At 39.1% G+C, this 22,780-nt stretch overlaps 1 protein-coding gene and 1 long non-coding RNA gene across 7 annotated transcripts in view; one reads left to right on the top strand and one right to left on the bottom strand.

Annotated features, from left to right (window-relative positions):
* BTBD7 (BTB domain containing 7) overlaps positions 1-12,744 on the bottom strand; it is a 95,194-nt gene extending 82,450 nt beyond the window's left edge. For 4 of the 6 annotated variants that reach the window (XM_077123411.1, XM_077123409.1, XM_077123408.1 and 1 more), the window contains exon 1: positions 12,491-12,744. The gene's annotated coding sequence lies outside the window, so the exon portion shown is untranslated. The remainder of the gene's footprint in view (positions 1-12,490) is intronic. The other 2 variants (XR_013160433.1, XR_013160432.1) reach the window with 1 other exon arrangement.
* A 35-nt stretch (positions 12,745-12,779) lies between these two features.
* LOC143652141 (uncharacterized) overlaps positions 12,780-22,780 on the top strand; it is a 157,561-nt gene continuing 147,560 nt past the window's right edge. The window contains exon 1 of the long non-coding RNA XR_013160435.1: positions 12,780-13,370. This is a non-coding gene — a long non-coding RNA (uncharacterized LOC143652141). The remainder of the gene's footprint in view (positions 13,371-22,780) is intronic.

Consider the following 22,780-nt stretch of genomic DNA (forward strand, 5'->3'; position numbering starts at 1 on the left):
TAAGGATGAAGCCAAACAAGTATTTTTTACCTCAGTATTTATTAGTATTGCTGTAATCTTTTACTTTCGTTTTACCACCCAATTTCTTAAAAGTCATCTACGTTCTGGTCTTTACTTTTTTTTTCCTTTTCTTTTTGTCTGGTCTTTATTTTTCAACACCCTGTTTCTTTTAAATCAAGTCAGAGATAATAATTTGCAAACCTATCTGTACTTTCTACTGAAACTTGCCAAATTCAATACCCCCCAACTCTGTAGCTTCTATGATGACTTCATGATATTTAAAATTGTTACTTTTCTTGAAATATTCTCTTCCCTCAGGATGCCATATTTCCATTTATAAATGTATTTAATTCTTTCACTACTAAAACCTGAGCTGTTCCAGGGCTCTGCCCTTGATTGTCACTCTTTCTCTATAATCTTTCCTAAGACTCAATATAATTGGTTTCATCTATTGGTTCTACAAGAATAAATTTCTTGACAATTTATACCTCCAGCCCCGCCTTCTCTCTCAAGCACCAATCTTAAATCTTTAAACTCCAGCAGTGTATTTATCCCTGGATAACACACCAGAAACTCAAACTCAATATACCAAATAAAAGAGGATAATTTTTCTAAAATACTTGATCCATAGTAGGCTTTCAATAAATATACTTGTAAAGATAAAGAAGGGTGGGGAGGAAACTAATTTAGTCTTCTCTATCCAAATGTTTTGCTTTTGTTAAAGACACCCTGGGCAACCAGGGTCAAAATCACAGGCATCTCTTCCACTCCCCTCTCCCCTATATCACACTTGTTCCCCAATCCCACTGAAAGTAATTCAGATCAAGACATTATTATCACATTCTTAAACAATCACAAAAACCAAACTTGGATTCTGCTTCCAGTCTAATTCACTAGCACACCAACATCAATTAATATTCCTAAAAATAATAGAGGTTCACTTTAGAATGCAAAGTACAAACTCCTAGCCACAAATTCTACTCCCTAATTCTCCTATTAACACTCCACATATATTTTACTCATTTAATTATATTAGTGTTTCCTAAAGTGTATTCTACAGAACACTAGTCCTGTAAAATGAAATGAACTTTAAAAAAAAAAGGAATCTTGGTTAGTTTGGGAAACATCCCTTACTATAGGCCAGCTTTGTAAATTATTCATTGAATATTTGAGTACCCCAGCACTAGACTAAGTCTTATGGATTAGAGTGAATAAAATAGTCCTGGCTCTCAGGTTATTTATAGTCAATTGAGAGAAATGGACATTTAAACAAATAATTACATAAATAAAATATACACTGGGATAAACGCCTTGAAAGAAAAGTATGGGCTAATAAGAAAGAGTGGAACTGATTTACTGACAGTGGAGGTAGTGGTGCTAGGGATTTAAGGCAGAGTAAATAGTTTGCAAATTGTAAGAACAAGGTGCCTGGTACAGAGTTAAGTTTTTTAAAGGGGCTGGGGCTGGGAAGGTGAGAAGAACCAAGTGAGATGAGGTAGGACCAGTGGGTAGAAGTTGGGTGATGTACATTACTGCAAAAGGCTCAGATTCCAGCAGCTTAAAAACCTGTTAACTTTCTGAATAAAGCCTTCCCAAATTTATTTAATCATGGAGATCTTTAACAGAAAAATGCAGTAAGAGATCATGTAGTCTAATGCACAGAATACACTTTCAATCATATAGTTATCAAGGTATGAAGTGAGGGAGGTCTACACTACGCTAGTGATGATACATTTCAAAAGAAAATAACACAATGTGAAGACGGATTTTTTATTTAGTTAAATTTTGAATTAAAAATTTAAAAGGTGCTGTGCAGAAAAAAATCAACATAGCAAGCCTGGGTCTGTTATCCTTAGAAAGCCCTGCTTACAAGGTTGGCTCTGGCTGGTATTTAGGAGCCTGGATTTCATGAGTGTTCTTACCATTCCCTAACTGATAAGGGTTGTTTACTGATCCTAAACTGTTTGCATAAACAGTATGCTTTATGCTGAATTTGTGTTTTCCTTCTGGGAGTCTGGAATTTTGGTACATGCCAGGCAGAGACGGCCTATATGACCAACCCCCAACAAAATTCTGAGTGCTGTGTCTCATGGGCTTTCCTATGATGATGATGTTGGAAGAATTAAGCATATCATGTGCGACTCCACTGGAAGAATACTCTTGGAAGTTTGTGCCTGGTTTCCTCTGGACTTTGCCCCATGCATCTTTTCCCTTTGCTGATTTCGCTTTGTACCCTTTCACTGTAATAAACTTTAACTGTGGGTATAACAGTTTTTCTGAATCCTGCGAGTTCTAGTGAGTCAGCAAGCCATAGAGTGGTTTTAAAGACCTCCGACACAAGCTTCAAACTGGGAACAACCCAAATTACCATCAACAGAACAGATAAATTGTGAAAAAAAAAACCAAACTACAGCTACATGCCACAACACGAATTAATCTAACAGCCAATGCTGAGTGAAAATGAAAGTTACAAGGGAATATCTACCACATGATTTAATTTACAGAGTTCAAAAAAGACTAAATAAAACTACAGTGTTTTGGGATGAATTGGTGGTATAAAACTACTTTTTAAAAGCCAGGAAGAAATCACCATAGAAATTGTTGTGATTGGGAAGAGGCATGCGGGGGGATCTGGAGTGCTTACAATATTCTATTTCATGATCATGGTGGTGTTAGCTTTAAAATAATCTATTAAAAATAATTTAGTAAACTTAAATTTATATAACGTACTTCTTTGTGTATTATTTCACAATAAAAACTGTTTTGTTGGTGCCAGTAGATTTGAAAGTTGTCAGGTGAAACCTGGGAACTAAGTTCATTTCCTGAAGAAAAGGATATAGAAGAATGAACGGAAGGCTAAGTGCTGAGCCACAGGAAACGCTGATGATATGGTAGCTGAAAATGGAAGAGAACTGAATGAAGGAAAATGTGGCAAACACTAATTAGGCTAATCAGTGACCAGGACAGCTGCAAGAAAGAAGTAGCAGTGGAACAAGGTTTACTCCAAATTGAGCAAGCATCCCTTTGATCTGTGCTAACAGAGAGTTTTGGATATACTTCTATTAAAGAACTTATCACTCTGTTAGGGCAATTAATTGTTAAGCTTTTCATGCCTTCAAACAGACTAAGTTCCTAAAGTATTGGGTCTGTGTCCTATTTCAGTAACTATGTATTACAAGTACCTTGAATGCCTGGCTCACAAGGGACTCGTAACAAGGTGCTTAGGGAGAAGGAAAACAGGGAAGGTGTACATCACAGAAGCCAAGAAAGGAGACAATGTAAAGAATCCTATGTTCAGTTTTCTTCTACCTTTAGCATCCTCTCAGGTTACTATTGTTTTTGCAAACTCCTTTCCACTCTATTATTACCTCCTCATTATTCCTTCCACAAATGTCTGAGCACCAGTGAAGTGCAAAGCATCTGGTCAGATACTATTAGGGATACAATAATGAGCTTGCAGTCTAGTGCAGGGCAAATTTCATATACACAAATAACACCAAGGGTGCAAGCGAGGGGTAGAGACCGAGAAAATATGAGTTAAGGCATAGGAGTTAAAAGGAGGATGATCAAGAAAGGCTTTCATGGAAAGATGACATCTGTTCTGGTCTTTGAAGGATGTTAAAATTTAAACATGGAAAAATAAAGGTAAGGGCATTTTAACAGAGAGAAGAGCTTAGGTAAAGGCACAGGAGTGGGGAATTAATAAGCATATGAGGAATAACCTATAAGTGCTAGGAAATGAGGCAAGAAAGGCAGACTTGCAAGTAGATAAGAGAAAATGAAACAGAAGTACAAATGATGCCTAGGATGTCAAAGATAATACCATTTTCCAACTAGGTAGAGCTGACAGGGAACTACAAAATGGAGCAAACGGAGGGGAAGAGGAAAACCAGAAAAATGTGGTCATAGAAGTCAAGAGAGGAAACTGAACCAGAGGTGAAAAATTCAAAAAGAGCAGGTATTTTATAGTTCTTTGAAGAGTTTGGCTGCACAAAAGCTACAGACAAGCAAGGCAACAGTAGAGAAGGAGAAGTAGAGATGTTCAGAAAGGTTGTATTTGCATATGTGTGCTGCTGCGGGTGGTGGTGAGATTCAAACCAAATCAGCGGATAAGAACAATGTAGTAGAGTGCTTTTCAAAAGAACTGATTTTGTTCCCCGGGAGACATATGGGAATGTCTAGATTTATATTATTGTTTTTTTGCCACAACTCGGGTGGGGGTGGAAGATGGGGATTACTTCCGGCATCCAGTGGGTAGAGGCCAGGGATGCTGCTAAATATCTTACAATGCACAGAACCATCTGCCACAACACAGAATTATTCAGTGCAAAATGTCAATTGGGCCAAGGTTGAGAAACACTGTAGTAGAGCATAAGGGACACAGAAGAGAGAAAAGTTAACCAAAATAGTAAACCTTTAATAAGGTGAGAACACTTGTGAAAAAGGAAAACTTTTCTGGTTTCCTATCAAGTGATCCTGTTTGAGAATTACAGCATAATGCTATAAGTAGCTTCAAGGCTTTATTTACTTGAAAAGTCTATTGAAATAAAACCACATTCCCACTTCTCCCATAAAGATGAACATAACATGTATGCCTTAAATCATTATCCACTCTGTGACTATTTGAGATATACTACTTATTTTTGGGGATAAAGTCAAGGTTTAAAATGTGGGATGCTTCTAACTTCTTTTAATTCCATATATACACAGAAATTACATCCATTAAAATGACAATGGATATAAATGATCAGAATCCATCTACTACAGTACTTTTATCTTATAAAATTTCCTACGTATCATTAGAGACTAATTACATAGTTCAACAGTTCACATAGGGGCACCATCTGAAAAGGAAGCCCACAAAGCACTAATTTTTAGAGCTGCAAAGTGATATTGTTATATGGGGTGTTAAGTGATTATAAAAATGGGGTTGCAACTACCTTTGGTGGATGTGCAATATATTTCAAAACCCATAATTGACTTGATCAGAAAAAGTATGCTGTGGGAAAAGACTATTTACTAATAAATGCACTATGTGAAATGTTCTGAGAGGAATTTAATCAAAACATTATTTCTGTTCTCAAAATAAGATAACTTTTATTCATTGAAATATTTTCTAAGCACCTACTATGTGCTAAGCACATGGGGATAAAACAATGAACAAGAGAGATACAATTTTTGCTTTTAAGATGCTTAAAGTCTAATGGGGATCAATCTGTAAACAGAAAATTACAGTGTAGAGGCAGCTCAGATTAGCAAAGGTGAACTCTGGAGCCAGAGTGCCTAAGCCCAGATCCAGCTCTGCCATTTCTAAGACACATGATCTTGGACAAATCTTTTTTTTTTTAATTTATTTTTATTATCAAACCAAAACAACATTCAAACATGAACATTCTTAACATACAGATGTTCCGTGCATGGTATACAATCAATGGCTCACAATATCATCACATAGTAGTATATTTATCACCATGATCATTTTTTAGAACATTTGTATCACTCCAGAAAAAGAGATAAAAAGAAAAAACTCATACATACCATACCCCTTACCTCTCCCTCTCATGGACACTAGTATTTCCATCTACTCAATATATTTTAAACTTTGTTTGGACAATTCTTTTTTCTTCTCTGTGTTTGATAATAAAAGCGTCTACCTTATAAGGTTGTTGAGAAAGTAATGTCCAAGGTGAGTTCCAGGAAAGAAGGTAGAAGGTGTGAAAAAGCCTGTTTTTGGTGGAGATGATGGGGGGATAGAGGTAGTGGAGGTGGTGGATGGGCAAGAGGTGGAATGCCAAAATATTTGCTCCAAACACTGAAGGGAACTGACTGTGTGAAAGCCCAAAGAGAAAATAAAACTCGGCTTCACTGAGAAACAGAGTTCACAGAGTTAGGTGGGAAGGGGTAGTGGCTGCAGTTATACTACAAGCCTAGAGAGGAAGCAAAGGCAGCATGGTTTGTGATAAGGAGCTTGGACTTTAGGTCATATAGTCCATGAAAAGAAGTTTGGACTTAATTCTAGAGGGAGAGCTGTTATTATTGTTTTATAAGCATGTACTATTGCTTGAATTAAGTGACAGACTTTTTCTTATTCAAGAATTAATGCCCGTAAGACTCAAAAACAATCATACAGAGAGATTTTTGTTTAAATACTCAAAAGTCTAAACTCAACCAGCATTAAAAACATTTACTTAATTTTGAAAAGTCAACTGAGAAAAAAAGGAGGAATTCCTAAGCACCTATATTCCAAACACCGTATCAACAGATTATTTTAATTAATCATCCTCTTTGAGCAAGATGTTAATACTCACTTCACAGATGTGGAAATTAAAGTAGAGGGACATTAAATTGTCCAAAGTAAAAAGCTAACAAACTAGACATCAAAACAAGAAAAGCTCTTCTTAGCCAAATATGACAAATTTGCCTTTCTACAATCATCCCAATCCATACAATTTCTAAATATATATCCTATTCCTCTATTTCTTGTTTTAAAAATAAGCCTAAATTTCTACATTAAAATTTCATCTATTTGACTGAGGCCAACAAATGATGAAGCATGTCGAAATTTTAACTTTTTTTCCCGTCCTTCCTCCCTTGTCAGACTTCATTGTTGAAGCATGTGACAGAATTATGACTCCACAATTAAGGCTATAATGAGACTTCTCAGTCATATGCTATTACATTTGCTACAAACATCTAGTTCTGCCACAAAACTTTTTGCTACTCTTGAACAAGCAACACGTATTTGGGGAAAGTCAAGACAAGAATAATAGGCCTTATGAAGCACATTATGGAATTCTCTAAAGAATAGTGCACAAATGCATCCCAGATAGAAGAGACCTAAATATAACTTCAAAACATGGCAGGGGAGGGGGGGGAGGCAAAGAGTATATTTGAAGTTAGTTCTGGCATAAATGTCCCCTTGATAGAGTGAGAGAGAGAAAGAGAGGGGGAGGAAATAGGACTCTAAAAGCACAATTCATTATTGCCCCTTTCAAGATTCCTGCAGTATCTTGAAAAATTTAGACGGTAAATTTTTCATGAAATTTAAGGGACTAGAGCCAGAAGAGACTGTCACATTTTTTATCAAAGTGAAAATTTCCATATAATAATGAAGGGCAAGCAAAGAATAAGTTGCATGCCTTGTCTAAATGATTTACCCATTTCTGCTTAAGTTTAAAGACAATAACATACCTGTGCTGGTTTGAAAGGATGTATGTCCCCTAGAAAAGCCACGTTTTAACCAAAATCTCATTTTGTAAAGGCAGAATAATCCCTGTTCAATACTGTATGCTTGAATCTGTAATTAGATCATCTCCCCGGAGATGTGATTTAATCAAGAATGGTTGTTAAACTGGATTAGGTGACATGTCTCCACCCATTTGAGTGGGTCTTGATTAGTTTCTGAAGTCCTATAAAAGAGGAAACATTTTGGAGAATGAGGGAGATTCGGAGAGAGCAGAGAATGCTGCAGCACCATGAAGCAGACAGTTCATCAGCCAGCGCTTTGGAGATGAAGAAGAAAGATGCCTACCAGGGAGCTTCATGAAACAGGAAGCCAGGAGAGAAAGCTAGCAGATGACTGTGCTCACCATGTGCCCTTCCACCTGACAGAGAACCCTTGACTGTGTTTACCTTGTGCCTTCTTGGATGAGAGAGAGACCCCGAACTTCATCGTCCTTCTTGAACCAAGGTATCTTTCCCTGGATGCCTTTGATAGGACATTTCTACAGACTTGTTTTAAATGGAACATTTTCTCGGCCTTAGAACCATAAACTAGTAACTTTTTAAATTCCCCTTTTTAAAAACCATTCCATTTCTGGTATATTGCATTCTGGCAGCTAGCAAACTAGAACAATACCTTATATTTAACAAAAAAAAAAATTTACAAATCATTTCAGTGTTATTATTTCATCCTAACGATTCACTTACTGAGTATCTATTATGTACCAGACACTGTGCAATGTCCATATGCTTTGTTTTAAACAAGTGATCATAATATAATGCAATAAGGGCTGGAAGAGAGATCCAAAATACCAAGAGAGTGTCTGACTATTGATAGAGGTAACATTTGAATTGGGTATTTAAGAACAAAGAGGACTGTAATAATAAAAATTTTTTTTATAGCAAGTAACTCCAAAAAAGTGGCCTAAACAATAAGAAATTTCTCTCTCATGAGAAGTTCAATGGTAGGGTAGGCTCCAGACCTAGGACAATATGTGGCTAAATTATCTTATCAAGGACCCAGGTTCTTTCTACCCCCCTGCTCTGCCATCCTCAGGGCAGGCTTCATTCCTCATGGCTGCAAGATGCCTGGAGTAGCTACTGGGGCCACCCACTCCCTTGTTTGGACACAATACTGGAAAGATCCTCTCCCAGACATAGAACGTCTCCTTCCTTTCAATCTGACTGGGACATATAACAGCTTAAAGGGAAATGCCATGAGCGGACCGATTTGGATTAAGTGAAATCTAGCCCCCATAAAGAAGGTTATGTTACCTTCTAAGTTTCCTGGATACATGAACAAAAACAGAGTTCTGTCAGGAAAGAAGAGAGAAGTGGATACTAGGGAGGCAACTGACAGAGCTGAAGGCAAAGAATAAGGGAAACTCCAAGCACCAGAATAAACATATGAAAATCAAAGAAGCATAGGGAACAAGAAACTGGTATGTCTAAGTGATGGGAAATCAAAGTTGGACCCAGAATATAAACTCCTGTGAGTTTGGACTTTATCTTATAGACAATGAGAAGTTAGCACAAGTTTTTAAGTAGAGAACTAACACACTTACATTGGGTGTTTCAGAAACATAATTGTGATAGCATTATAGAAAAAGCCCAGAGAAGGAAAGGAAGAGTGGGAGAACAAATGGCAGAGACTTAGCTAATAGGCTGTTTAACAGTCCACACACAAGGCAGTGATATCAGAGAGGAAGGGGTTGGAATAAAAAAAATTTCACAAAGTAGAAAAGCTGCTATGGAAGACATTGCTAACACTATTTTTTTTTTTTATATATCGATGAGGAAAATGAGTCACAGACAGGTTAAATGACTTAAGATACAAAGCTAAACAGCAGTAAGAATCTGAATGGAGGTTTGATTTCTAATCCAATGCTCTAAAACATCACAACTACATCTTAAAATTCAACAATGCTCAAAAAAGATTGCTCTGAGACCTGTGATTTAAAGGATGTTCTATGTATTGGATTAAAGTGATTCCTAATTATTCTCAAATTAACACTATAAATGTCATGTTAATGGATTTAATGTAAAAAAAAAAAAGCCACATTTTGCAAGAAATCATATTTGAATTTGAGTTGTATATACATGAGGTACTGAAAGTTTGTTTCATTATAAATCTGGAGTCAGGAGGCACTTGAAAAGTTTCTTCTATATCATGCCTCCCTTTGAAATTTTGGATTCTGATAACTAACTTTCATTAGTATCAATTTAAGGAAATTATGTTACTCACTTTAGAAAAAGTCACTTGCCTGTTTCTTTCTAGAGTGCTGAAGTTTGATTTTGTTTTGTTTTGTTCTGCCATTATATCAAGATTAGGTGAACAGGGAAGATGGTTTAAAAATAAAATAAATAAGTAAGCATTCTTTCATTAAAAAATTATAAACAGTATACTTTTTAGCTTATTGGGTTAAACCTTAAGACTTCTTCTTCTTGAGTCAATTAGTAGCTTTAGTGAGCATCTATGTGCCAGGCACTATACTAGGTGCTGGGAACAGTTATGAGTAAAACTGATAAGATTCCAATCCTTATAGTGCTTATGGTTTGTGAGAGAGACTGACAATCAAATAATAACAGAAATAGATGCCTCAATAACTACAGTACTAATTTTCTTCAGCTGCAAGATACGACTTCCAAATGTACAAAGATAATGCCTAAAACATCAATTTGGCAATAATATGTCAGTCTGTCAACACCACCAGGATTTTCTCATTTAGCAGGCTAGAAACTTTCTCCTTGAGCCCTAACGGAATTTTTTTCTTAAAAAAAGATCTACTTATTGTGAGCCACTGATAATACACCATGTATGGAATGTTTGTGTTAAGAATGTATGTGCTTGTACGTTGTTTTATCAATAAAAAATAAAAAAAGATACACAAATGGGGGGTAAAAAAAGATCTACTACGCCATCCTTCCAGTGACTCTATCCTAGTATATCTGCACCAGCTATTAACTTCTGGTCCATTCCATTCTCTTCTCATTCTAACCCAACCTATGCATCCCTAACAGGTTCATTTTGCTAGTTTATTATCTTAATCCTTAGTTTCCACACTTTCAATGGCTTTCCATCTTTTTTGCAAGAGGATAAAAATCCAAATCCCCTTATTCCAACACTCAAACATTCCTAGAGACAAATACTCTTTCAACTGCCTAGCATTTTCTTTTTAGCCTCCCAAGGAAATTCAGTTTTCAGCTCATTCTAGTTTCCTATCCTCCCCTAAGGCTAATTTCCACTTCATACTTTTGCTTTTCCCTAACAAAGTAACTGCTCCAACCTCTCCGTACATCTAAGCCCAAAGGACAGCTCAAGCCCCAACTGTCCTAAGGCTTCACTCTTCTCCTTCTAACCTGAACATCTACAGCATTCTTTGCACTAGGAGAACTCACTAGATTATCTTCTAAACTCATGGAGGTCCATCTTATCTTTCCAATAAAATCCTGAAAACAAAGTCTACGTATCACACTTCTTTTCTTTCTTCCACAGCACCTAAAAAATGCAAAACACAAACCAGATCTTCAATACTCACTTGGGTAATTGAACCCAAAGTCCAATATGTGAGTTCCAGTGACCAGAATATGAAATCTGAATTATTGGGCATTATTGTATTTGTGCTGGTTAACCTCTGACACACAGCAAAGGAAATTGCTGTGACTCAACAAGAAGGTACACAGAAGGTCGGCAGTATAACGCGGCAAACACAACACAGGTGTTTTAAATCCTAAAATTGGAGTCTGATGCAAAGAGCTCATTTAAAGTGCTGGTGTTAGGGCAGAGGATCTATGTAGTATGACCTATGGGTTTTACTGAATTAATGCATGAATGAACCATGCTTTGACTAAATTGAGTCAAAGGATATGAAAACTCTAAATGAAATGTCATTCAATTTTTATTAAATTCAAATAAAGAAAAAAATTTTCACCAACTGTAGCTGTCAGAATCAGAGTGCGCTCTCTCATCTCTGCTTTCAACTTTATTGCATAAAGACCTAGGGATGGGGATGGGTAAGTGCTGGTAGAGGACTGAATCAGTAAAGAACAAGACCCAAAACTGTAAAGAAAAGAGCTCTCCCAATGGGGCAAAGAGAGGCCTAGGTCTTACTTTGGCCCAAACCTCTCAAGCTGTAGGACCCTAAGCAAGACACTCACCTCTCTGGACCTAGCTTCCCAGCTCTAACTCTAAAATTCCAAAACAAGTCTAATGACAGTTGTCATTAATATGTATGATTCTTGCAATGCAATCTCAAATCTTTCTTTTCTTCCACATTTCTGGAAGAGAGTTTTGTTTGTTTTTGAAGAAAGTATTTTATTTCAGCAATCTAAAAAAAATGGAGGCTGATCAGAGAAAAAAAAGCTTTTTAATTTAAAAAGCTAAATAATTCTGTAAACACGCCTATTTCCTCATTACAGTAAGATGTCTTAACACAGGAAAGTATTCTAGTAAAGATAATCAAGACTGCTTCTGGAAATTAGGCCTAACCCAGAGTACTTTTTATCAGTGCTGATTTGTGAAGAGGTGCTACAGTAATTCACAGCAGAAACAACACTCCTCAGAGCTTCACAAAAACGGTGAGAAAGTTCTCATTCTTGGGATAAGCTTAGTAAACAGCTGTGCCATTGAAAAGGTACTGACAAACACTCGCTTTCTGCCATTCAAATACTTCAAATGCAGCCTCCTTTTCTTTATCAAATACCCGGTATTGTCTACCTCCCCACCTGTCAAAGTCCAACTCTAGTTTTATCTCCAAACAGTAACTTATCCAGACAATCTAACTTCTCCCTCTGAGAACAGCCGTTCACAGGCCTGTTCCCTTCCCAATTCCCTGACGGCCGCTCTCAAGCCCACCCCAGGGCGGTCTCAGCCTCGCACCCTGGTAAACACACGCCCGAGTCTCGGGAGTGGGTTCTCAGCGTCTTGGGAGCGCCGGTTCCCGCCCCTCGGAACCCGGAGACTGTAGAGTCGCTATAGCGTCCACCTCGGTTTGCTCTCGTCTCCCCGGGAGCCACACCTCACGTCTCTGCCCCCGGGACAGCCGTGCACAGCCCAGCCCGCCCCTCGGAGCGCACAGGAACCGGCCAGTCCGGCGCCGCCGCCGCCTCCTCAGCCTCAGCCGGACGACACCCCCGTCATCGTCCAGCACCCCAGCATCTCCTGCGACGGCCCCAGGCCCGACGCCCAGGGACAGTCCCTTCCTCGCTGGGACACCCCGCGCCGCGCCGAGCTTCGGCTCCACAGCCTCAAACACCGAGGGACTCTTACCCGGAAGGCTCCTCCTGCTGCTGCTGTTGTTGCCGCTGCTAGGACTGCTGCTGCCGCCGCCCCCGCCGCCGCCGCCACCAGCACCTCCGTCCGCACCGGCGCCAGTACCCACAGCCATCCTCCTCCTGCCGCCGCCGCCCTCTCCGCTCCTGTCAGTGGCTCAGGCTCCCGGACCACTCCAGGTTCCCCTCGCCGCCATCTTGACTCCTAGAGGGAGCAGGAGGGGCTCGGCTCGGCACGGTCTTAGGGCGCCTGCGCAGCGCTGCGGAGTTGGCCCGGGCCACCCGCCCCCGCCGTTGCCTCGCCCGGAATCACGTGGTCCGACGGTGGCGCGCGCGCAAAGGCTAGCCGAAGAAGCGCGCTCGCGGGACCCGGGAGCAGTTGGAGCCGGTCCGTGCGCGTTTTTCCAGCTCCACGAAGACTAGCGAGGCTTTGGGGTTTGGAGTTTGAAGGTTATTGGAGCCTCTTGCATTTTCCAGGGAATTGTGATGAATTTTACGTGTTCACAAAGTGGAATTATAGTAACTACATTACTTTACCATCACTTCTAGCAATTCACGTTTCAATTCGGCGTTGGGCCCAGAGCGGCCTGCATCTTTTGATCACACAGGACGCTACGTGTTCCCAGGAAGATTGAGCTTTACCGGAAAGTATTTTCCCCAAACCTTGGAGTTTTGGCAGCTTCTTTTTGACAGTTTATCTTAAGAACTTGCGTGGCATTTGTACAGGTTCCACCTTGTTCATTGTATATATGGTAGATTAGAAAGAAAATCTTAAAGACATTGGAAAGTTTTCCTCCACAAGATACACTGGTAAACAAAGGTCAAGAATTGATAAAAGCACACAATAGCCACTTGGGAAGGCCAAATCGCTGTTCTCTGTAAGTACCTTGTCTGGGAATTTGCAATAATTTCAGCGATGCAATTACAAGAAATGCCCAATGTTTATGGAGCATCTTACAGTTTTCAAAACACTGTTTAATACATGGTTTCGTTTGAACGCCAAAACCACCCTTTGAGGTAGTCAGAACAGGTATTATTATAACCCATTTTATAACTAAGGAAACAAGCTCAGAAATACTATGTCGTTTGCCCAACGGTAGACACAGCTTTGATAAATGGGCAAGCCAAGACTAGATGGAGCCTGGATTTCTGACCTCTAGTCACAGGAAACCATTGCACAACACTACCCTTTAATAGGCTTTAACAATACCTTATGTATTTGTCTCTGAGAGTCAAAATCCTCTTTAGAGTATTTGTATTTTCTGTTTCTACTTCCTTTTAAGAACCAAGTTTTCTATTACACTGAATTCTTGTAGTTCTCAAAATACTATCAAGCTTCAAAACATAACAGCAATTTGAAATTTTGCAGTGTGTTTTTAACCATCTCTTGATTCTGCATTATTTTATATGCTCTATTATAATGTTGGGGGATTATAATTTTTTTTTCACTCCAATTGAAGAACTTTAACTCTTTGAATGTTGTGGTTGCTTTTCTCTGGACTTTCTTTAGATATATTATGTCTTTCTTGTGCTCATTCATAACTCCTTACTTCCTTGAAAAGAGACCTCTTTTCATTTTGTCTTCATTTTTTCCCTTTCACCCTATTTATCTGTCTTATTCCAATCTTTGGAGGTTTGCAGATTGTAGCAGAGATTGTAGTAGTCCCTTGTCCAAAAAAGGATTCCTTTCTAACTGATAAGATTCTCTTCAACTGAGCGCACAGATATAGACAGTTGGGCAGAAAGTGCATAGAAAAGTGAAAAATTCAAGAGAAATAGGCCCAGCTATTTGGAGTAAAGGTTTGGCTCTGGATGTCTACCTCCTATTCCCTTACACTATTATGCTTCTCTAACTGCAAGAGTTAACCTTATCTAAATTGAAACAACCTACTTTTATTTGCCCTTTATGTTTAGCAGCTAAATATAGCATTAACTAAAAATTCCATTGTCCACACATCTTCTTGATAGTTTATAAAAATGTTAAATGAGATGGTTCGCCATTCTGAAACTTTCTCATTTATTTCTAATTTTCATTACTTGACTTTGATTCTGTTGCTACAATTTAAAAAATATTAAAACAATACCGACATTCTAAAATAATGTCAAGCATTCTAAGTAATTCCAGGATAACACTGTTCTTCTAAGAACCTTTGATGTGGAAATCTATCAAAGGTTTTTTGAAAAGCCAAATAATATCTGCTAGTTCCACTTTTTCCTTTTGTCTGTCTACACATTCAGTGAACTCTGGTAGACTAGTTGTAAATGATTCTCGTTCACAGAAATGATGCATCAGTGTACCATGATTCTTTCTACTCTTTAATTCATCCATCTTCATGTTCTTATTGTATCATTTAGGATGATACAATACATCATCAAGATATTAAACTTATTCAGGTTACACATTCATCAGAGTTTAAACTATAAGCCTTAGAGTTGTCTATTTCAGTTTGATCTGACACATATTTTTTAAAGCTCCAAATATCATGTATCAAGTGAGGTGCTAGATGCCGGGGGTAAAAAGTAGATAGTTCCACTCAAATGGGACCAAGAAGTCTTTCAATAAACGGTATTGAGAGGAGTGGCTAGCCATAGCCAAAAAAAAGATCCATAACTCATGCCCTATACAAAATGGATCAAAGATCAAAATATAAGAACCAGTACCATACAACTCCTATAAGAGAGTATAGGGAAACAGCCTCAAGATCTAGTGATAGGCAGCAGTATCTTAGGCTTTACACCTAAAGCAAAAAGAATGAAAGAAAAAAATAAATAAATGGGACCTCCTCAAAATTGAATACTTCTGTACTTCAAAGGACTTTGTCAAAAGGGTGAAAAGGCAGCTGACTCAATGGGAGAAAATACTTGGAAAGCACATATCTGATAAGGGTTTGATATCTATAATATATAAAGAAATCCTACAACTCAACAATAAGAAGACAAATAAACCAATTTAAAAATGGGCAAAAAATGTGAATTGACATAAGTACAAATGGCTAAAAAGCACATGAAAAGATGTTCAGCTTTACTAGTGTTTTAGTTTGTCAATGTTGCCAGAATGCAATATACCAGAAATGGAACAGCTTTTTTTGTTTGTTTATTATTTTTAAAAATATTTTTATTGACAAATCTTCAAAAACATATAGTCCATACATAGTATACAATCAGTGACTCACAATATCATGACAGAATTGTGTATTCTTCACCATAATCCTATTTTTATATGAAACATAACCACATACAAACACAAACATTCTTACCATATGATCATTACATTCTTGCTATATAATCAATAACTCACAAAATCATCACATAGTTGTATATTCATCATCATGATCATTTCTCAGAACATTTGCATCAATTCAGAAAAAGAAATAAAAAGAAAACAGAACTCATACATACTGTATTAGTTAGGGTTCTCTAGAGGAACAGAATCAACAGGGAACACATGCAAATATAAAATTTATAAAGGTGTCTCACGTGACTGCGGGAACGCAGAGTCCAAAATCTACAGGGCAGGCTGTGAAGCCGACAATTCCGATGGAGGTTCTGGACTCCACTACACAGGACTACACAGGAGAGGCTCACCAGCTGAAACAGGAAGAGACTGTCTCTTTTGAATCCTCCTTAAAAGGCTTCCAGTGATCAGATTAAGCATTACTCCTTGCAGAAGACACTCCCCTTTGGATGATTACAAATGGAATCAGCTGTGGATGTAGCTGACATGCTCATGATTTAATTCTATGAAATGTCCTCATTGCAACAGACAGGCCAGCACTTGCCCAACCAGACAAACAGGTACTTAGCCAAGTTCACACATGAACCTGACCATGACACATACCATACGCCTTACCCCTCCCTTTGAACACTAGCATTTCAGTCTACTAAATTTATTGCAACATTTGTTCCCCCTATTATTTATTTATTTTTAATCCATGTGTTCTACTCGTCTGTCGATAAGGTTGACCGAAGGCGCATTAGACACAAGGCTTTCACAACCACACAGTCACATTGCTAAAGTTATACCATTTTACAATCATCTTGAAGAAATGTGGCTACTGGAGCACAGCTCTACATTTTCAGGCTGTTCTCTCCAGCCTCTCCATTACACCCCAACTAAACAGGTGATATCTATTTAATGTATAAGAATAACTTCCACACTCTTTCTCTGCCAGCAGCGCTTCCGCCGCCAACCAGCCCTCCTCTCCCTCTTTCTCCGCCGGCGGCGCTCCCGCCGCCAGCCAGCCCTCCTCTCCCTCTTTCTCCGCCGGTGGTGCTCCCGCCTCCAGCCAGCCCTCCTCTTCCCCCTTCTCCGCCGGCGGCGCTCCCGCCGCCAGCCAGCCCTCCTCTCCCTCTTTCTCCACCGGCGGCGTTCCCGCCACCAGCCAACCCTCCTCTTCCCCCTTCTCCGCCGGCGGCGCTCCATCCGCCATCTTATCCTTCCCATTCTCCTCCTGCTCCAGCAGCTCTCCAACTACCACCATGCCCTCTTCCGCCTTCACCGACTCCTCCGCCACCGGCCTCAACAGCCTTGCCACCCTCACCTTTCCTCCTCCAGAACAGCTACTGGGGGAGTGGAGACGATACAGAGCAGCTCCCAGAGCCATGACGGAGATCAAAGGGACGGCGTACCCCATCCTGGAACGGCTGACTGTCTGGGAGAACCAGCTCCGGTGAGATCGCCGAGGGGCGCGGGCTTTCCCGGGCCGGACGGCAAGCAGCCGGAGTCCCTCCCTTCCTCGTTCCCAGGCCAGCTGGCAGAATTGGGCAGGCGGTCCCCTCGGGCTGCGGCGGCTGGTGCCCCCACCACGCGAGACCCCCCGGACCATTGAGAGAGTTGGGTCGGAAATCCCCAGACCGCAGAGAACGGTATCCGGGGGGGTCCCTTCCAAACACGTGACTCCCCAGTCCGGCTAAATGCTGCACTCTCCTGGGCTACGGCGGCTGGGGCCCTCCCACCACGCTTGGCGCCCTAGGCTGACTAGGAAATTCGGTCGGGCGCTCTCCCGGGCTGCGATGGCTGGCGACCCTGCCCGCGTTTGGACCCCCGGGCCGGCTGGCACTCTTCCAAGCCGCTTCGGCTGGCGAACCTCCCCCACGGCGAGAGTTTTCGAAAGTTAAAGGACCCACAGCACCTTTTAATGGTGGAACCCACAGACAAACGTGTGCCACAAGTACCACCTACTGGGCAGGATAAGAAAAACAGAACCCAGAGATTTCACAGAAAAATCTTTCAACCTGTTGGGTCCAACACCCAGGGAAATTTGACTAAATGCCCAGACGCCAGCAGAAGATAACGGATCACGCTCAGAAAATTGAAAATATGGCCCAGTCAAAGGAACAAACCAATAGTTCAAATGAGACACAGGAGCTGAAACAACTAATGCTGAATATACAAACAGAAATGGAAAACCTCTTCGAAAACGAAATATATAATTAGGGAGGACGTGAAGAAGACATGGGCTGAACAAAAAGAAGAAATAGAAAAACTGAAAAAACAAATCACAGAGCTTATGGAAGTGAAGGATAAAGTAGAAAAGATGGAAAAAACAATGGATACATACAATGATAGAATTAAAGAGACAGAAGATAGAATTCATGATTTGGAGGATGGAACATCTGAATTCCAAAAGAAACAGAAACTATCGGGAAAAGAATGGAAAAATTTGAACAGGGTATCAGGGAACTCAAGGACAATATGAACCGCACAAATATACGTGTTGTGGGTGTCCCAGAAGGAGAAGAGAACGGAAAAGGAGGAGAAAAACTAATGGAAGAAATTATCACTGAAAATTTCCCAACTCTTATTAAAGACCTAAAATTACAGATCCAAGAACTGCAGTGCACCACAAAGATATTAGACCCAAATAGGCGTTCTCCAAGACACTTACTAGTTAGAATGTCAGAGGTCAAAGAGAAAGAGAGGATCTTGAAAGCAGCAAGAGAAAAACAATCTGTCACATACAAGGGAAACCCAATAAGGCTATGTGTAGATTTCTCAGCAGAAACCAAGGAGGCTAGAAGACAGTGGGATGATATATTTAAATTACTAAAAGAGAAAAACTGCCAACCAAGACTCCTATATCCAGCAAAATTGTCCTTCAAAAATGAGGGAGAAATTGAAACATTCTCAGACACAAAGTCACTGAGGGAATTTGTGACCAAGAGACCAGCTCTGCAAGAAATACTAAAGGGGGCACTAGAGTCAGATACGAAAAGACAGAAGAGAGAGGTATGGAGAAGAGTGTAGAAAGAAGGAAAGTCAGATATGATAGATATAATGCAAAAGGCAAAATGGTAGAGGAAAATATTATCCAAACAGTAATAACACTAAATGTCAATGGACTGAATTCCCCAATCAAAAGACATAGACTGGCAGAATGGATTAAAAAACAGGATCCTTCTATATGCTGTCTACAGGAAACACATCTTAGATCCAAAGATAAACATAGGTTAAAAGTGAAAGGTTGGGAAAAGACATTTCATGCAAATAACAACCAAAAAAGAGCAGGAGTGGCTATACTAATATCCAACAAATTAGACTTCAAATGTAAAACAGTTAAAAGAGACAAAGAAGGACACTATCTACTAATAAAAGGAACAATTAAACAAGAAGACATAACAATCATAAATATTTATGCACCGAACCAGAATGCCCCAAAATACGTGAGGAATACACTGCAAACACTGAAAAGGGAAATAGACACATATACCATAACAGTTGGAGACTTCAATTCACCACTCTCATCAATGGACAGAACATCTAGACAGAGGATCAATAAAGAAATAGAGAATCTGAATATTACTATAAATGAGCTAGACTTAACAGACATTTATAGGACATTACATCCCACAAAAGCAGGATACACCTTTTTCTCAAGTGCTCATGGATCATTCTCAAAGATAGACCATATGCTGGGTCACAAAGCAAGTCTTAACAAATTTAAAAAGATTGAAATCATACACAACACTTTCTCGGATCATAAAGGAATGAAGTTGGAAATCAATAATAGGCGGAGTGCCAGAAAATTCACAAATCCGTGGAGGCTCAACAACACACTCTTAAACAACGAGTGGGTCAAAGAAGAAATTGCAAGAGAAATTAGTAAATAACTCGAGGCGAATGAAAATGAAAACACAACATATCAAAACTTATGGGACGCAGCAAAGGCAGTGCTAAGAGGGAAATTTATTGCCCTAAATGCCTTTATCAGAAAAGAAGAAAAGGCAAAAATGCAGGAATTAACTGTCCACTTGGAAGAACTGGAGAAAGAACAGCAAACTAATCCCAAAGCAAGCAAAAGGAAATAAATAACAAAGATTAGAGCAGAAATAAATGAAATTGAAAACATGAAAACAATAGAGAAAATCAATAAGACCAGAAGTTGGTTCTATGAGAAAATCAACAAGATTGATGGGCCCTTAGCAAGATTGACAAAAAGAAGAAGAGAGAGGATGCAAATAAATAAGATAAGAAATGAAACAGGAGACATAACTACTGACCTCACAGAAATAAAGGAGGTAATAACAGGATACTATGAACAACTTTACGCTAATAAAAACAACAATTTAGATGAAATGGACGGGTTCCTGGAAAGACATGAACAACCAACTTTGACTCAAGAAGAAATAGATGACCTCAACAAACCAATCACAAGTAAAGAAATTGAATCAGTCATTCAAAAGCTTCCTAAAAAGAAAAGTCCAGGACCAGACGGCTTCACATGTGAATTCTACCAAACATTCTAGAAAGAATTAGTACCAACTCTCCTCAAACTCTTCAAAAAAATCAAAGTGGATGGAAAACTACCTAATTCATTCTATGAAGCCAACATCACCCTCATACCAAAGCCAGGCAAAGATATTACAAAAAAAGAAAACTACAGACCAATCTCTCTAATGAATACAGATGCAAAAATCCTCAATAAAATTCTAGCAAATCGTATCCAGCAACACATTAAAAGAATTATACATCATGACCAAGTAGGATTCATCCCAGGTATGCAAGGATGGTTCAACATAAGTAAATCAATTAATGTAATACACCATACCAACAAATCAAAGCAGAAAAATCACATGATCATCTCAATTGATGCAGAGAAGGCATTTGACAAGATTCAACATCCTTTCCTGCTAAAAACACGTCAAAAGATAGGAATACAAGGGAACTTCCTTAAAATGATAGAGGGAATATATGAAAAACCCACAGCTAATATCATCCTCAATGGGGAAAAATTGAAAACTTTCCCCCTAAGATCAGGAACAAGACAAGGATGTCCATTATCACCACTATTATTCAACATTGTGTTGGAGGTTCTAGGCAGAGCAATTAGACAAGAAAAAGAAATACAAGGCATCGAAATTGGAAAGGAAGAAGTAAAACTATCACTGTTTGCAGATGATATGATACTATACGTCGAAAACCCGGAAAAATCCACAACAAAACTACTAGAGCTAATAAATGAGTACAGCAAAGTAGCAGGTTACAAGATTAACATTCAAAAATCTGTGGCATTTCTATACACTAGTAATGAACAAGCTGAGGGGGAAATCAAGAAATGAATCCCATTTACAATTGCAACTAAAAGAATAAAATACCTAGGAATAAATTTAACTAAAGAGACAAAAAACCTATATAAAGAAAACTACAAAAAACTGCTAAAATAAATCACAGAAGACCTAAATAGATGGAAAGGCATACCGTGTTCATGGATTGGAAGACTAAATATAGTTAAGATGTCAATCCTACCTAAATTGATTTACAGATTCAATGCAATACCAATCAAAATCCCAACAACTTATTTTTCAGAAATAGAAAAACCAATAAGCAAATTTATCTGGAAGGGCAGGTTCCCCCAAATTGCTAAAAACATCTTGAGGAAAAAAAACAAAGCTGGAGGTCTCGCGCTGCCTGACTTTAAGGCATATTATGAAGCCACAGTGGCCAAAACAGCATGGTATTGGCATAAAGATAGATATATCGACCAATGGAATCGAATAGAGTGCTCAGATATAGACCCTCTCATCTATGGACATTTGATCTTTGATAAGGCAGTCAAGCCAACTCTCCTGGGACAGAACAGTCTCTTCAATAAATGGTGCCTAGAGAACTGGATATCCATAAGTAAAAGAATGAAAGAAGACCCGTATCTCACACCCTATACAAAAGTTAACTCAAAATGGATCAGAGATCTAAACATTAGGTCTAAGACCATAAAACAGTTAGAGGAAAATGTAGGGAGATATCTTATGAAACTTACAATTGGAGGCGGTTTTATGGACCTTAAACCTAAAGCAAGAGCACTGAAGAAGGAAAGAAATAAATGTGAGCTCCTCAAAATTAAAAACTTTTGTGCATCAAAAAACTTCATCAAGAAAGTAGAAAGACAGCCTACACAATGGGAGATAATATTTGGAAATGACATATCAGATAAAGGTCTAGTATCCAGAATTTATAAAGAGATTGTTCAACTCAACAGCAAAAAGACAGCCAACCCAATTACAAAATGGGAAAAAGACTTGAACAGACACCTACCAGTAGAGGAAATACAAATGGCCAAAAGGCACATGAAGAGATGCTCAATGTCCCTGGCCATTAGAGAAATGCAAATCAAAACCACAATGAGATATCATCTCACACCCACCAGAATGGCCATTATCAACAAAACAAAATGACAAGTGCTGGAGAGGATGCGGAGAAAGAGGCACACTTATCCACTGTTGGTGGAATGTCAAATGGTGCAACCACTGTGGAAGGCAGTTTGGCGGTTCCTCAAAAAGCTGAATATAGAATTGCCATACGGCCCAGCAATGTATAGCATTGCTGGGTATCTACTCAAAGGACTTAAGGGCAAAGACACAAACGGACATTTGCATATCAATGTTTATAGCAGCATTATTTACAATTGCAAAGAGATGGAAACAGCCAAAATGTCCATCAACAGAAGAATGGCTAAACAAACTGTGGTATATACATACGATGGAATATTATGCAGCTTTAAGACAGGATAAACTTATGAAGCATGTAATAACATGGATGAACCTAGAGAACATTATGCTGAGTGAGTCTAGCCAAAAACTAAAGGACAAATACTGTATGGTCCCACTGATGTGAATGGACATTCGAGAATAAACTTGGAATATGTCATTCGTAACAGAATCCAACAGGAGTTAGAAACAGGGTAAGATAATGGGTAATTGGAGCTGAAGGGATACAGAGTGTGCAACAGGACTAGATACAAAAACTCAAAAATGGACTCCACGAGAAAAGCAACTAAAGAAACAAAAACAA

Source organism: Tamandua tetradactyla, chromosome 12 (assembly GCF_023851605.1).
Source record: "Tamandua tetradactyla isolate mTamTet1 chromosome 12, mTamTet1.pri, whole genome shotgun sequence".
NCBI classification, from domain to species: Eukaryota; Metazoa; Chordata; class Mammalia; order Pilosa; family Myrmecophagidae; genus Tamandua; species Tamandua tetradactyla.